This window comes from Procambarus clarkii, unplaced genomic scaffold (genome assembly GCF_040958095.1).
Source record: "Procambarus clarkii isolate CNS0578487 unplaced genomic scaffold, FALCON_Pclarkii_2.0 HiC_scaffold_137, whole genome shotgun sequence".
In the NCBI taxonomy this organism is placed as follows: domain Eukaryota; kingdom Metazoa; phylum Arthropoda; class Malacostraca; order Decapoda; family Cambaridae; genus Procambarus; species Procambarus clarkii.
In genome coordinates this window covers 1,251,247-1,267,219 of record NW_027189170.1, presented here as the reverse complement: position 1 = coordinate 1,267,219, position 15,973 = coordinate 1,251,247, and positions in this window count along the sequence as shown.

The following is a 15,973-nucleotide window of genomic DNA, read 5'->3' as shown; positions in this document are numbered from 1 at the left end:
TGTAGTGCCTCACAAACGTCAAGCCGCCTGCTATCGCTGTATCTATCGAGGATTTCTGTGTTGTTTACTTGGATTTCTCTGGCGATGGTTTGGTTGTGGGAAGAGATTATATGTTCCTTAATGGAGCCCTGTTGTTTATGCATCGTTAAACGCCTAGAAAGAGATGTTGTTGTCTTGCCTATATACTGGGTTTTTTGGAGCTTACAGTCCCCAAGTGGGCATTTGAAGGCATAGACGACGTTGGTCTCTTTTAAAGCGTTCTGCTTTGTGTCTGGAGAGTTTCTCATGAGTAGGCTGGCCGTTTTTCTGGTTTTATAGTAAATCGTCAGTTGTATCCTCTGATTTTTGTCTGTAGGGATAACGTTTCTATTAACAATATCTTTCAGGACCCTTTCCTCTGTTTTATGAGCTGTGGAAAAGAAGTTCCTGTAAAATAGTCTAATAGGGGGTATAGATGTTGTGTTAGTTGTCTCTTCAGAGGTTGTATGGCGTTTCACTTTCCTTCTTATGATGTCTTCGACGAAACCATTGGAGAAGCCATTGTTGACTAGGACCTGCCTTACCCTACAGAGTTCTTCGTCGACTTGCTTCCATTCTGAGCTGTGGCTTAGAGCACGGTCGATATATGCGTTAACAACACTCCTCTTGTACCTGTCTGGGCAGTCGCTGTTGGCATTTAGGCACATTCCTATGTTCGTTTCCTTAGTGTAGACTGCAGTGTGGAAACCTCCGCTCTTTTCCATGACTGTTACATCTAGAAAGGGCAGCTTCCCATCCTTTTCCATCTCGTAAGTGAAACGCAGCACGGAACTCTGCTCAAATGCCTCCTTCAGCTCCTGCAGATGTCTGACATCAGGTACCTGTGTAAAAATGTCATCAACATACCTGCAGTATATGGCCGGTTTCAAGTTCATGTCGACTAAGACTTTTTGTTCGATGGTACCCATGTAGAAGTTTGCAAACAGGACACCTAGGGGAGAACCCATGGCGACCCCATCTACTTGCTTATACATATGCCCATCCGGGCTCAAGAAGGGTGCCTCTTTAGTACAAGCTTGGAGTAGTTTCCTTAGAATATTCTCGGGAATGTCAAGACTAGTACAGGCTGGATCACGATACACTCTGTCGGCTATCATCCCGATTGTCTCGTCCACAGGTACGTTGGTAAACAGCGATTCTACGTCCAACGAGGCTCTTATCCCTGTGGCCCGTGTGCCCCGCAGTAAGTCAACAAATTCCTTTGGAGACTTCAGGCTGAAGGCGCAAGGGACATAAGGAGTCAGCAGGCTGTTGAGTCGCTTCGCCAGTCTGTACGTGGGTGTGGGTATCTGGCTAATGATTGGCCGAAGTGGGTTTCCAGACTTGTGTGTCTTGACATTTCCATACGCATATCCAGGTTTATATTCCCCAATAATCTTTGGCAGGTGGAGTCCGGATTTCTTGGCGTTCACAGTTTCGATCAGTTTGTTGACCTTTGCTTTTAATTCGGCTGTAGTGTCTTTCGTTACCCTTTGGAATTTAGTTTGGTCAGAGAGTATGAGGTTCATTTTCGCCAGATATTCGTCTTTTTTAAGAATGACGTATATTGGCGACTTGTCACCTCTCCTGACAACTATCTCCTTGTTCTCACGAAGGCTTTTAGCTGCCGCTTTAAGCTCGGGGGACAGTATGGTGCTTCTGTAATTGCCTCGATTCTTTCCTCCTTCTGCAATAAGTTCTGCTTGTAAGGTATCTTTGGTAGTGACCTTCTTTTGTGTCTCGAGGTCGAATATGTCGTCCAACAGAATTTCCAACTCTACTTTCCGGGCCATCTCACTCGGTCTGGACATAACGTGACAGTTTATGCCCAGATTTAGGAGAGTGACTTGGTCCTCAGTGAGGTTAATTCCTGCAAGGTTCAGGAAGCCATCTTTTGGTCGTGGAATTGCCATAGGTCCTCCATATAATGTTGTAAGTTTCTTGATAATCCTTGTTTCAGTGCTGAGGTGATGTCGGTCTGTGAGGATGTCAAGGTGTTGTTCAATGCGGGAACGGATACTTTCGTCGATGTTGCTATTTCTCCACTCGTTTGTAGCATGAAGTAGTTGCGTTTTGTTGTCTTTGATTTCATTCTGTACAGAATGAAAGTTATCCCTACAACTTGGTGGTGGTAGTGGTGTTGTGGTGGTGCTGGTGTTGTGGTGGTGCTGTGGTGGTGATGGTGTTGTGGTGGTGCTGGTGTTGTAGTGGTGTTGTGCTGGTGTTGAGGTGGTGCTGGTGTTGAGGTGGTGCTGGTGTTGTGGTGGTGCTGGTGTTGTGGTGGTGCTGGTATTGTGGTGGTGCTGGTGTTGTGGTGGTGCTGGTATTGTGGTGGTGCTGGTGTTGTGGTAGTGGTGGAGTTCTGGTGGAAGTGGTGGAGCTGGTGTTGTGGTGTGTAGTGGCAGAGAGACACAGATGAGAACGCTGCAGAGAGAGTTAAAGAAGACACAGATGATAACGAGGGAATTCTCGTTATCCCTACAGACAAAAATCAGAGGATACAACTGACGATTTACTATAAAACCAGAAAAACGGCCAGCCTACTCATGAGAAACTCTCCAGACACAAAGCAGAGCTCTTTAAAAGAGACCAACATCGTCTATGCCTTCAAATGCCCACTTGGGGACTGTAAGCTCCAAAAAACCCAGTACATAGGCAAGACAACAACATCTCTTTCTAGGCGTTTAACGATGCTTAAACAACAGGGCTCCATTAAGGAACATATAATCTCTTCCCACAACCAAACCATCGCCAGAGAAATCCTAGTAAACAACACAGAAATCATCGATAGATACAGCGATAGCAGGCGGCTTGACGTTTGCGAGGCACTACACATTAAGAAGTCAACACCAGCAATCAACAGCCAATTAATGCACAACTATATTCTACCCACCTCAAGACTCCGCTCCAATATAGAAGCATCAAGAAATATGGACCAATATGCTTTCTACAATAACTTCCATTTCAATACCCATTGTTTCGTGTTCTGTCTTGTGTTGATGAAATTAATACCCTATTAATGCCACCTCTTGTTCTGTCTTGTGTTGATGAAATTAATACCCTATTAATGCCACCTCACCCCATCCACCTCACTCAAATATAGATATAAACAAAATCGGAGATGCGTAAGTTCTATTCAGTTGTGTATTTGTAAACTAAAGTCTTTGAAAATGTAATAAGTTTTACGAAACGCGCTCGTGTCGCGTCAGACTAGAGATAAAAATGAATTTTGGAGAATTGATTTTTGAATTACCTCCAACAGTGAAAAGAAATGTACGAAAGATTGAGAAAATTCGTGTTAGAATTATTAATCTTACTTTTTCGGTCATATTTAATAATATATATATATATATATATATATATATATATATATATATATATATATATATATATATATATATATATATATATATATATATAGCATAAATATGTTAATTACATTATCTTGAATCGGGCAGTTTTATATTTATATGGATCTAGCAATTCGATATATGTATATATGAATCTGGCAATTATATATATATAAGTAGCAAGGAATTCTATATATATATATATATATATACAGTACTGTATATGAATCTGGCAATAATATTAGCCTGATTCTGATATTTGCATTATCTTATATCTGGTATTTTATAAACCAAAACTTTGCATATACTGTATATGAGTGACTCCAGAATTTGTATTATAATGCAGAGTATTTCATCGAAGGCTTAATTACTAATATTTATTTCATTTGTTTACAAATGCCTTAATCTGACAATTTATTAATATAAAAGGATGTCTGCTTTTAAATTAGTGATTTAAAAAATTTGATGTTAAGTCCTTAGTTTGAATATTGTTTAATTGATAGGTATATATATGATCATTATTGGCGTGTATTATGAGATGTAGGAGTAACCTATATGGTTTTCATTGGTCGTTTAATTTCTTGTCTTGATGGATGTGAATGATGTTTAATTATTATTTATTTAGGCTCTTTTATTAGTTCAGATTATTTATAGATAGAATAATGTGCAATAGATGGCTCTTAAAACCTGTTAATTATTATATTATTATTACTTGACAATTGTCTCAACATTCCAATTTACTGTCCTCTTACTTTAAGTGTTGTTTTAATTAGCACATAAATGATCTTCACGTAATATGGTTTATTTACCCCCATGACAATGCTTCAGTATTTGTAAAGTTATAATTCCCAGTTATTAAGGTAATTAGAGAAATAACAAACCCTGAATATATGAACGTTAAAAGCATTTTGGTATGTGCAAAATATTCTTGTTTTGCATGAACACTGGCTTACATCTTATGAATATCAAAACCACTTTAAATTTATTGATAGTTCTTTTTCCACTGCCAGTATTGACATGTCTATTGACTGGTCAGGTCCTGGAAGACCCTATGGTGCTGCTGCTATCCTGGGCATAACAATATGCAATGTAAAGTTGGGGTTGTCAATATTGTATCAGGGCTCACTCCTGCTATACTTGTGTCCTATAGTTATCTGGAGATGATTTCGGGGCTTATCGTCCCCACGGCCCGGTCCTCGACCAGGCCTCTTTTTTTTTTTTTTTTGTTACACAATCCCAAGGAAGCAGCCTGTAGCAGCTGTCTATCTCTCAGGTACATATTTAGTGCTAGGTTAACAGACGCATCAGGATGAAAGAAACTGCCTCAGCAGTATTTGATTATGTGTGTGTGTATATGCATGGTTTCCACAAGCAATATCAACTGTGCAGATGAGTATGGAAATATATGATCAGAAATATATCAGTTGACTAATTTCTATCATAATGCTGAACTCATGGGGTGGTAGGTGATTTTTAACGCTGATTTTACCCGCTAAGATGTATACTTAAATTTGTTTAATGCATTCATGGATGCTGAAAATTTACATAATCCTGCTATTAATGATTTATTTACTATTACTATAGCTTTATGTCATAAGATAGGAATGGAAGGTCTCATATTGATCATTTTCTTATTGATGATATAACTGGTCACACCTTTAAATATAAGGCTGTCAGTGATGACAACCTGTCCTGGTATAATCCTGCCATGGCCACCTCCAATATACCTCACTCACAAGTTGCTGCTGCCAAAGATAACATAAACCTCCCTAGAACACACCTAAACGTAGGAAGGCCACTCTTGCTGACCTGGATAAGTTTAAATGCCTGCTTAACCAATACTCAAATCACAAGTGATGCAATTGCTTGCAATATTATTCAGTGCAATTTGCATCAGAACAATCTCAAGGACTTTTTCACATCTGTCGTTTCAGTGCTAGATAGGGCCGGGGAAGAGAGTATTTATCTTATAAGCAATTAAAGAAGTAGTATGCCAGGTTGGAATAATCATGTTAGGGAATTTCAAAATAGATCTACCTTTTGGCATAACCTACAGAAAGTTGCAGGGGGCTCCAGACCTTTTGGTATAATCTACTGAAAGATGCTGCAGGCCCCAAACCTTTTGGCATAATCTGTGGAAAGAATCAGGGGGGGGGGAGGCCCAGACCTTCTGGCATAACCTATCTAAAGATGCAGGGGGCCCCAGAGACGGTTGGTGGCACCAGGGGCTCAATATCATCAAGAAAGAGAAAGATAATATTGTGAGATCAAAAGTTGCCGATAATCTTATAAGGAAAAAGTTTTATGATTTTTTAGGTGAAATTAGAAACAAAAGGTTCATGCAGAGGAGTAACAAAAGTTATAGATGATGTCACCGGGGCCCAATAATATATGAAATGGTTTAAAAGAAAAATCTTTAACGTTGTAGAACACTGCGAGGTGCAGGACAGATGAGACTGAAACTGACCTAATTACAGCTATATGTGAAGCCTGCATGGACCCTGCACCCCCCCCCTAATGTTAAACACCTGCACACTGTAACCCATGTAATGCTTGAGAAAACTTAAAAAGCTAAACAATAGGAATTATGATATGTTACATAATTATGATATAATACAGTAATATATTATGATATATTACTGATATGATATATTATGATATATCACATATGATATAGCACATATGATATATTATGATATATTACTGCATTTTATTTATTATTTTTATATACGAGGATTCTTACATTATAGTACAGTCAATAGCCCGCATAGCATTATGGGTGAATGTCTATGTGTCTTACAGGCACACTCTCCCATGGTACATCACCACCTTGTGTCTTACAGGCACACTCTCCCATGGTACATCACCACCATGTGTCTTACAGGCACACTCTCCCATGGTACATCACCACCATGTGTCTTACAGGCACACTCTCCCATGGTACATCACCACCATGTGTCTTACAGGCACACTCTCCCATGGTACATCACCACCATGTGTCTTACAGGTACACTCACCCCATGGTACATCACCACCATGTGTCTTACAGGCACACTCTCCCATGGTACATCACCACCATGTGTCTTACAGGCACACTCTCCCATGGTACATCACCACCTTGTGTCTTGCAGGCACACTCTCCCATGGTACATCACCACCATGTGTCTTACAGGCACACTCTCCCATGGTACATCACCACCATGTGTCTTACAGGTACACTCACCCATGGTACATCACCACCATGTGTCTTACAGGTACACTCACCCATGGTACATCACCACCATGTGTCTTACAGGTACACTCACCCATGGTACATCACCACCATGTGTCTTACAGGTACACTCACCCATGGTACATCACCACCATGTGTCTTACAGGTACACTCACCCATGGTACATCACCACCATGTGTCTTACAGGCACACTCTCCCATGGTACATCACCACCATGTGTCTTACAGGCACACTCTCCCATGGTACATCACCACCTTGTGTCTTACAGGTACACTCACCCATGGTACATCACCACTATGTGTCTTACAGGCACACTCTCCCATGGTACATCACCACCATGTGTCTTACAGGTACACTCACCCATGGTACATCACCACTATGTGTCTTACAGGCACACTCTCCCATGGTACATCACCACCATGTGTCTTACAGGCACACTCTCCCATGGTACATCACTACCATGTGTCTTACAGGCACACTCTCCCATGGTACATCACCACCATGTGTCTTACAGGTACACTCACCCATGGTACATCACCAATATGTGTCTTACAGGCACACTCTCCCATGGTACATCACCACCATGTGTCTTACTGGCACACTCTCCCATGGTACATCACCACTATGTGTCTTACAGGCACACTCTCCCACAGTACATAACACAGCAGCATCATACATGTAACACAGCGTCAACATGGGTTCAGGGATGGTAAATCCTGCCTCACAGGGCTAATTGAATTCTACGACCAGGCAACAAAAATCAGGCAAGAAAGAGAAGGGTGGGCAGACTGCATATTTTTGGATTGTCAGAAAGCCTTTGATACAGTACCACACAAGAGGCTAGTGAAAAAGCTGGAGATGCAGGCTGGAGTGAAAGGGAAGGTACTCCATTGGATAAGAGAGTACCTAAACAACATGAGACAACGAGTCACTGTGAGGGGTGAGGTCTCGGATTGACGTGACGTCACAAGTAGAGTCCCGCAGGGGTCAGTCCTTGGACCAATACTGTTTCTGATATATGTATATGTAAATGATCTCCCAGAGGGTATTTAATCGTTTCTCTCAATGTTTGCTGATGATGCAAAAATTATGAGGAGGATTGAAACAGAGGATGATAGTAAGAGGCTACAGGACGACGTAGACAGACTGAATAAATGGTCCAACAAATGGCTGCTAAAGTTTAACCCGAGTAAATGCAAAGTAATGAAACTAGGCGATGGAAACAGGAGGCCAGACACAGGATACAGAATAGGAGATGAGGTACTTAATGAAAAGGAAAGAGAGAGAAAGATCTAGTAACTGATATCACACCAAACCTGTCTCCTGAAGCCCACATAAAAAGAATAACGTCTGCGGCGTATGCGAGGCTGGCTAACATCAGAACAGCCTTCAGGAACCTGTGTAAGGAATCGTTTAGAATCTTGTATACCACATACGTAAGACCAATCCTGGAGTATGCGGCCCCAGCATGGAGCCCGTTCCTTGTCAAGCACAAGACGAAGCTGGAAAAAGTTCAGAGGTATGCCACTAGACTAGTCCCAGAACTAAGAGGCATGAGTTACGAGGAAAGGCTACGGGAAATGCACCTTACAACACTGGAAGACAGACAGTGAGGGGGAGAAATAATCACTACCTACAAAATCCTCAGAGGAATTGACAGGGTAGACAAGGATAAACTATTCAACACTGGTGGTACGCGAACAAGGGGACACAGGTGGAAACTGAGAACCCAAATGAGCCACAGGGACATTAGAAAGAACATTTTCAGTGTCAGAGTAGTTAACAGGTGGAATACATTAGGCAGAGATGTGGTGGAGGCTGACACCATACACAGTTTCAAATGTAGATATGATAGAGCCCAGTAGGCTCAGGAATCTATTCACCACTTGATTGACAGTTGAGAGGAGGGGCCCAAAGAGCCAAAGCTCAACCCCCCGCAAGCACAAATAGGTGAGTACCACAATGTGTCTTACAGGCACACTCTCCCATGGTACATCACCACCATGTGTCTTACTGGCACACTCTCCCATGGTACATCACCACCATGTGTCTTACAGGTACACTCTCCCATGGTACATCACCACCATGTGTCTTACAGGCACACTCTCCCATGGTACATCATCACCATGTGTCTTACAGGCACACTCTCCCATGGTACATCACCACCATGTGTCTTACAGGCACACTCTCCCACGGTACATCACCACCATGTGTCTTACAGGCACACTCTCCCATGGTACATCACCACCATGTGTCTTACAGGTACACTCACCCATGGTACATCACCACCATGTGTCTTACAGGCACACTCTCCCATGGTACATCACCACCATGTGTCTTACAGGTACACTCACCCCATGGTACATCACCACCATGTGTCTTACAGGCACACTCTCCCATGGTACATCATCACCATGTGTCTTACAGGCACACTCACCCATGGTACATCACCACCATGTGTCTTACAGGTACACTCTCCCATGGTACATCACCACCATGTGTCTTACAGGCACACTCTCCCATGGTACATCACCACCATGTGTCTTACAGGCACACTCTCCCATGGTACATCACCACCATGTGTCTTACAGGCACACTCTCCCATGGTACATCACCACCATGTGTCTTACAGGTACACTCTCCCATGGTACATCACCACCATGTGTCTTACAGGCACACTCTCCCATGGTACATCACCACCTTGTGTCTTGCAGGCACACTCTCCCATGGTACATCACCACCATGTGTCTTACAGGCACACTCTCCCATGGTACATCACCACCATGTGTCTTACAGACACACTCTCCCATGGTACATCACCACCATGTGTCTTACAGGCACACTCTCCCATGGTACATCACCACCATGTGTCTTACAGGTACACTCTCCCATGGTACATCACCACTATGTGTCTTACAGGCACACTCTCCCATGGTACATCACCACCATGTGTCTTACAGGCACACTCTCCCATGGTACATCACCACCTTGTGTCTTACAGGCACACTCTCCCATGGTACATCACCACCATGTGTCTTACAGGCACACTCTCCCATGGTACATCACCACCATGTATCCTACAGGTGAGCACATGAAGGTGAACACATCTAGGTGAGCACATCTAGGTGAGCACATCTAGGTGAGCACATCTAGGTGAGCACATCCAGGTGAGCACATCTAGGTGAGCACATCTAAGTGAGCACATCTAGGTGAGCACATCTAGGTGAGCACATCTAGGTGAGCACATCTAGGTGAGCACATCTAGGTGAGCACATCTAGGTGAGCACATCCAGGTGAGCACATCTAGGTGAGCACATCTAGGTGAGCACATCCAGGTGAGCACATCTAGGTGAGCACATCTAAGTGAGCACATCTAGGTGAGCACATCTAGGTGAACACATAAACTATGCCTATAAACTTACTGTTTATAGGCATAGATGATCACCTAGATGTGCTCACCTAGACGTGATCACATATACCACGGTCGTGTGTAGTGATTATTTAGTGTCAGAGTGGTTGACAAATGGAATGCATTAGGAAGTAATTTGGTAGAGGCAAACTCCATACACAGTTTCAAGTGTAGATATGATAGAGCCCAATAGGCTCAGGCACCTGTACACTACCGCAAGCACAAATAGGTGAGTACCTTCATGTGCTCATTTAGTTGTTCTCACTCTAATTATCAGTCTTTCATCTTGTTTATTACTTAAGTATTAATGATACCTTAAGCTGTTTTTGAAATGTTCATGTTTGTTTTAGTAATGATCGCAAGGTAGGAACCCCAGTTGCAAGATTAGAGAAGACAGGTATACATCAGTATATATGACGAATACATTTGGTTAAGATTTTTCTTTTATTTAGCATACACGAATGCATATGCACATGTGAGTTTTGCAACATATGTGAATGGCGTTTTGTGAGTGTTGCAACACAGAAATGAGGTGTTGTGAGTGTTGTAATACAGAAATAATGTGTTGTGAGTGTTGCAACACATGACTAACATAATTGTTGTGAACGTTGCAACATAAAATAATATACTGTGAGAGTAGCATCACGTTATCTCTGCATTGCAATGGTGTAACACTCACCACATAATACCTCTGCATTGCAATGGTGCAACACTCGCCACATAATATCCCTGTGTTGGAATGGTGCAACACTCACCACATAAAATCCCTGTTTTGCATCATTCAACCCCCATTATTTCTGTGTCGCAACACTCGCAACACGTTATTGCACGCAACATTCCTGTCCGTTGCACGCAACATTCATAACACGTTATTCCTGCCCGCTGCAACATTCACGATACGTTATTCTTGTATTACAACGTTGCAACACTCACAACACAATATTACTGTGTTGCAGCGTTCATAACACTTTATTTCTGCGTTGCATTATTCACAACACTTTTGTTCTGTGATGCAACACTCATAACATGTCACTCCTGAGTTGCAACACTCACAACGGGTTATTTGTGTGGTGCAACTCTCACAACACGCTAATCTTGTGTTGCAATGATGTAACAACACTCCCAATCTATAATTTATGCGTGCAATACTTACAGAACATCATTTCTGTGTTGCAGTACTCACAAAATGTCATTTATGTGTTGTAACACTCACAACACGTTATTCCTGTGTTGCATCGCTGCATCACTCACAACATGTTATTGCTGTGTTTCAACACTCATAAGACGTTAGCAATGTGATGCAACACTCAACTCGTTTTCCCATCAAGCGTTAAACGTTGTATTCTTGCACCATATTAATTGTTCATTGTTAATATGTAAATTATAAATGATATGAGATTGAAAAGATAGATAAAAGGTGATGGAAAATACTGTTATAAATAGATAAATAGAAAATAATTAAAATAACAGGAAAGAATATATAAATTATATGCAAATGGATAGTTATTAAAGATGGTTAAGTGTATAAATACAAGTGATTAAGTATCTAAAAATGTTAATGGATTAATAAATACATGATGATTAAAGTACTAATTTAAATGTGATAAATAGATATGTAAAAGGTGCTGGAATAGATCCATAAAAAGTGAATAAATATTAAAGGGATTAAATAGATGAAAAAGTAGGACTCAATAATTCCAATTAAAGTGTTATTTGGGTAATATATGAAAAAATGAAGTTCCGGTCAAGAGGTAGAACTGGTGACCGCGTGAACACCGGGTCCGACCTCCCAGTCTGGCCACGACTCTTCCTGCTTAATGAAGAACTCAATAGTCATACATTCATCATACATCATCAACTGACATTGTAGGCATGAGAAGAAAAATCAGTTAGGAAAATAATTTATGTTATGAAGCGAGGTAAAGCAAGTCAAGGTAATTATGAGGTGAAATTACTAGACCAGTATGATTATATAGCACTTGGAAGGAATATTAAGATCTGAGATACACAAGAAAGAAGTGAACGAATTGTAGGCTACCTCTTGAACCATCGGAGATCGAGCGCGGACTCTGCAAGAATCGAGAGGACGGAGTAGAGTAACGGTGTCCAAGCACTTGGACCATCGGGGATCGAACACAAACGTATTTTATAAGCAGCACAGATCTAATAAATTTAAGCAAACTGAAGTGTACACAGTTGTTCTCACCAGTTCTTTAAGGCATATAAATTAGGTATTGAACTTGGTAATTATCTAATAAAATATTATTTTTTGCCTAGGCTGTTTATAGGCATAGATGTTCACCTAGATGTACTCACCTAGATGTGATCACCTGCATGTGCTCACTTTGATGTTCTCACTCTAATAGTCAGTCTTTCATCTTGTTTAAAGCTCAAATATTACTGATACGTTAAGCTGCTTTTGTAGTGTTCATGTTTGTTTCGTAATAACCGTAAGACAGGAACGCAGTTGAATAGAGAAAAAAAGGGATACATTAGTATAGTTGACGAAGAGATTTGATTAAGATTTTTCTTTTAGTTGACGAGAAGTGTTTAAAACCCAGAACAAAACCTGATCGATGGAACTTGACTGTATAATGTTTTTCAACTTATAAGTTTCAATTTTTTTACCTAAACTTTTTTAAAAGATTTTCTTGGAGTTATATTTCTACATTGAAGACTGTGAATTGATTCTTAATGGCATAGAAATAATCACAGAAAAACACTTTTATTCTGTGGTGCAAAACTCCCAATATGTTAATCCTGAGTTGCAACACGCACAACGGGTTATTTGTGTGGCACAACTCTCACAACACGATAATCTTGTGTTGCAATGATGTAACACAACACTCACAATCTATAATTTATGCGCGCAACACTCTGAACAACACTGCAACCTCAGAACGTCATTTCTGTGTTGGACTACTCACAAAATGGCATTTATGTGTTGTAATACTCACAACACGTTATTCCTGTGAAGCATAGTTGTAATTGAAAAGAGATTGAACAGAAAGATAAAAGGTGATAGCAAAATAACTAAACCGATAAGTTATAAATAGATAAATTGAAAATAATTAAATAAACAAATAAAACGGGAAAGAATAAATGAATTATATGCAATTAAATAGTTATTAAAAATGATTAAGTGTATAAATACAGGTGATAAAGTATCTTAAAATGTGAATGGATTAATAAATACATGATGATTACGAACCAAATTATATGTGATAAATAGATATGTAAAAGGTGCTGGAATAGATCTATAAAAAGTGAATAAATTTTAATTAAATGTTGAAAACTAGAACTAGTGAAATAGAGAAATAAATCTAGTAAGTGAACATCTAGAAAATTGTTACTAGAAAATGACCCTGTCTCTAGATAAGTTGTATGAGTGAACTGGTTTGAGAACCATCTAGTAGGGTCTCTAGAAACGTTGATCAGTGGGGAACTTTATCTAGATTTTTCTAGACCCTAGATACTGATAGTTATATATATATATTTTTTTAATTTTGTTGTGGTTTACAGAACAATAAGGGTGTGGTACACAGTCTGACAAATGTGTTCACCCGCTGTTGTTGTGGACTTGAGTATGAACTCTGGGATATTAGGAGTTTGATGAACTCATATCCAGAGTGTTGTTGTTGGTTAAGAGACATGTCTGTGGACATTGAATTTTTTTTAATAAAAATATTTTTGTGTATTTTCTTTAGGTTTAAAGATCTGAACACGCTGTGGTAGGCAGTTGCCACAGGTGTGGAGTGGAACACTAGGCCCCTGAGAGGTAGTGTTCCTCTATTTTGATATAATTTTTTAATTTTTAATGACATTGATTTTTTTAATGTTTCTATGTGATGTGTTTGATCTTTATTCCAGGTGAAATACTGGGATAGCTGAAGGGTATCGGCTGATTCTAGCTAGTTGATAGTTGTTAGGTTTGAATTTTTCCAGTTATTGTTACTATATCAAGACAGGTATAGGATGTTTTGTCTGCCAGGTAGTTGGAAGGGTACGGGGCTGCACCCAAGTGGACAGCCAGGATTATAGGGGCGGTCTCTGTCCTTATGTTTTATGTATTATTACTGTGTTTGTTATGTGCTGTTATGTATTTGTGCTGCTTTTTCAGTCATGTTCCCCCTTTTTTTTTTTTTTTCTTTATTTGTATTTGTTCTCAACACTTTTTATTCTTTATGCTCAATTAGTATTAAGTTCTAGATATTAATGTTTTTCCTGCCCGAAACGCATTGCGTAATAGTGGCTTTAGGCATTGTATGTACTAGCTCTATCTATATATCAATCCATTAATGTAACATCACTTGTATGTATGTACCTAACCTGAATAAACATATTTATTATTTATTATTTATGTATGTATTCATGCTGGGGCACACCTTTTGGGAGTGCCATTATTTGTTTGGGAGGATTGTATGGAATTAGTTAGGATTAGATAATTATTTCTGTTGTTTTGAGGCATTGGGTCATTTATTGTTGAGTTAAATGTTGTTTTTAGAGTTAATGATTATGATAGGGCAGGGTTCTGGATAAGAATTTTGTGCCTTAAACTTCTTTACACACAAATTTCTTAATTTCCGAAGAGGGGAAGTTGTAAGGGTATGTGTCAGTCCTCAGTCCGACCTCTGGTCATTCTCCCCTCCCTGCGGCAGTCCCCTTCTTTCCAGAGTCAAGTTACCCTAGTCCGGTGGTCGTCACTTGTTCCCCAATCCCTATATGTCTCTAATCTTTCCAAATCATTTGTCTCCCAGTCATTTCCAATCCCCTGTTTCCAACCCGTTTCCCCTCTCCTGCCTTTTGCCACTCCAGTTGACAGTTTTAGAGCAGTGACAAATTACCGTAATTCTCAAGTTACACGTGGGTGCCCAGCCAGCAGTCCCTCAGGAAAGTCGTTGGTGTCTTCCCAGTTTTTGGACTTTCTGTCAAGAGGAATTGACCCTTATGGTCAAGCCTGATCCGGATTGGTTAAAGACATGTAGGCCTGGGGAGGCGGGGCCTCACAGGGTAGTGCCTGCCTATGCCATTGACCCGGTTTCTAGATCACCTAGTTATGTTTAAATCCATTGGCCATAGGCTTGGGATAGGCGGAGTTAATGTGGGCCTAGGAACTAGGAGGTGGAGCCTGTTCCACTGGTAAGCGTTCTTAATAAAGAATAGTTAGTGTGTCTTGGGACTTCAACTGGGGTACAGGTCAATTGACCTGCGGGCAGCCAATCAACAGCCTTTGGCAAGCTGCAGTATTGAAGGTAATTGTGCCAGTTGAGTTTTTGTAACATTGGTATTACATTCCATTGCCTCATAGGTTATGTAGAGTAGGCTATGTTTATATTTTGATTTAAATATACGGGTTCAAATAATAAAATAATATAAAGGTAATTGTGTTTAGTTATCTGTTCCTTTTGATTAATGACTGTGTTATTAATTCTTGTGATTTTCATTTGCTGTGCTAGGAATTCCCCTGTGTTCTCCATCTTATAAATAGTAAAGTCGCTCTAGAATCTCCCGTTCAGTTCAGTAAGACTACAGTATTAATCCATTAAGGTTCATTTTCTTGCCATTTTGAGTTCCCTGATTATTGAGTTCCTTCCTTCCTGGGGACCAATAATTTTAGACACATTCATTTATGTTGGGAAGGTGGTGGCAGTGTTTAATGTTTTTTTTTATTTTATAATTAGTAAGAGAATTACACAGTGGTCAGAGAGAGACGATCACAGAGAGGCAGCGGTGATTACATTGGTAACAAGGGTTTAGGTGTTATTACAATAATGGTCTAGTGGACGTTACAACATGAGTCTAATACAGAGTTAAGAGTGTTCTGCGTGTTAGCATACCCAGTGGTGTGTATCATTATATCATCAGCATAGCTAATGATGTGGACGTTGGGTTTGCTCGGTATAGAGTTTAACAGCGTATTTATTAAGATATTAAATAAGGTAGGACTGAGGACACCACCCTGCG